We start from the raw sequence: 1,991 nt of genomic DNA, 5'->3' as shown, positions 1-1,991 counted from the left end.
CTACATGAACTTATTTTGATCTACTATTGTTTGTGAAAGGGTAAGATAACATCTGATCTTTCCTTCCCTCAGCTCCTTTAATTCAGCATGATGGTAACTTTGACTCCCAGTTTTCCTCCACATGAGCTCATGACGAGTCGACCCGTTCCTGGACCACAGAACGGGCCTGACCTCTGACCTCTGGCCAGACTGGGACTGACAGGTGACACATTAAAATGACCTACAAGACCTTTTTTCCATTAGAGACGGCTTTACAGAGGGACCAAGGTGCCTGGAGACCCTGATGGAGGACCTTCTCAGCCATCCTTCCATCCTTCAGCAGGAGGAGGTGTGGCTCAAAGTCATCAAAGGAAGTGATCAGAGCTCATCTGGAAGGAACCAGGAAAAGCTTCAACAACTCAGAATAAAGGGGCGGAAAAATCCCCTCTGATTGGTTAATTAACACATCAGTCGTCCACCTGATGCGTTGAGGACCAGCTGTTCTTCAGACCTCGTTCAAAATGTCGCCTGTAGGGACCAACATCAACAGAGAGATGAAGACGCCCACCTGAAGATGTCTGACATCAGCTTTGGCTTTTTGATTATTTAATCATACAACATGAATGAGAAGGGGCGGCGCAGTGGGTAGCACTCCTGCCCTGCAGCAAGAAGGTTCTGGGTTTGATTCCCAGCCCGAGTCTTTCTGCATGGAGTTAGCATGGTCTCCCTGAGCATGCATGGGTTCTCTCCGGGTACCCCGGCTTCTTCCCACAGTCCAAATGACTGTTAGGTTAATTGGCTTCTCTACGGTCCTCTTAGGTGTGAGTGTGTTAATGACTGGTTGTTTGTCCTGTTATATACACTCACCGGCCACTTTATTAGGTACACCTGTCCAACTGCTCATTAACACTTAATTTCTAAGCAGCCAATCACATGGTGGCAACTCAGTGCATTTAGGCATGTAGACATGGTCAAGACAATCTCCTGCAGTTCAAAGCGAGCATCAGTATGGGGAAGAAAGGTGATTTGAGTGACTTTAAACGTGGCATGATTGTTGGTGCCAGAAGGGCTGGTCTGAGTATTTCAGAAACTGCTGATCTTTATTATCTTTTTTTATTATATATTAATTTATCCTATTTACTCACTATAAAAGTTTTCACTCAGTCTGTTTCTCTCTCAAGGCCACACCATTCTCTGCAGGGTGATGTTTGTAGAGCAGACATAGCTTCTTCCCATAACAAACAAGATTCTTTCTCAAGGTTTATTTATAACATGTTACTGTTTAACCAAGGTTTCTGTAATTTGTTTTGACTCTGAATACTTTTCCATTGTTGTAAGGAGGGAGGAACAAACGCTGCTCTAGCAGAACAGAGCAGAATGCTGCAATAAGGGCTGCATGATGAACTGTTCTCTCTTTGCAAGGATATTAATAGATGTGCCGACTAAGTGAAATCCATCGATCTCCGTTTATTTAGCTAGGATGAATGGTTGAATAATTTTTTCCCACGACACATGCCATGTTCTGTTTTATTTGCAATTAGGATTTTGCCATATTAGTTCAGTTTATTTACATTTTGTCATTTGTTTTAGAATTTATTACTCTTGCTTATGTCTCAGTGCTTCGAATTGATTTATGTCTTTACCTTCTCTAGTTCTTTCTTCTCTATTGTTGGATTCTTTCTTAGTTTTATGCATAAATTATGTTTTCCAAGTTTTATCATTCCTCCGTCTACCAGAGCCTTTCTTCTAATTAATCAATTCTTTTCCCCTGTATTTCCTCCTTTATTCTACCGTTTGCACCTGTTGCTGCTCTTTTCTGAAGCTCTCAGTAGCCAGAATTCCTCAGGTCCTTGGTTCTGCTTCATTTTTCCACACCAGCTTTCTTGTTCAAAACTTACAGCATTTTGTTTATTCAGAGGCTAACATACATCTAACCTCCACCATAAAACAACAAAACATTAGAATAATTTTTAATTAATGGTGAATTTTAATGAATAAAACACAAACTGATG

This window comes from Cyprinodon tularosa, unplaced genomic scaffold, assembly GCF_016077235.1.
Source record: "Cyprinodon tularosa strain WSP-4 unplaced genomic scaffold, ASM1607723v1 ctg560, whole genome shotgun sequence".
NCBI lineage: Eukaryota > Metazoa > Chordata > Actinopteri > Cyprinodontiformes > Cyprinodontidae > Cyprinodon > Cyprinodon tularosa.
The sequence above is the reverse complement of the archived record's forward strand: the minus strand, read 5'-3'. Positions refer to the sequence as shown.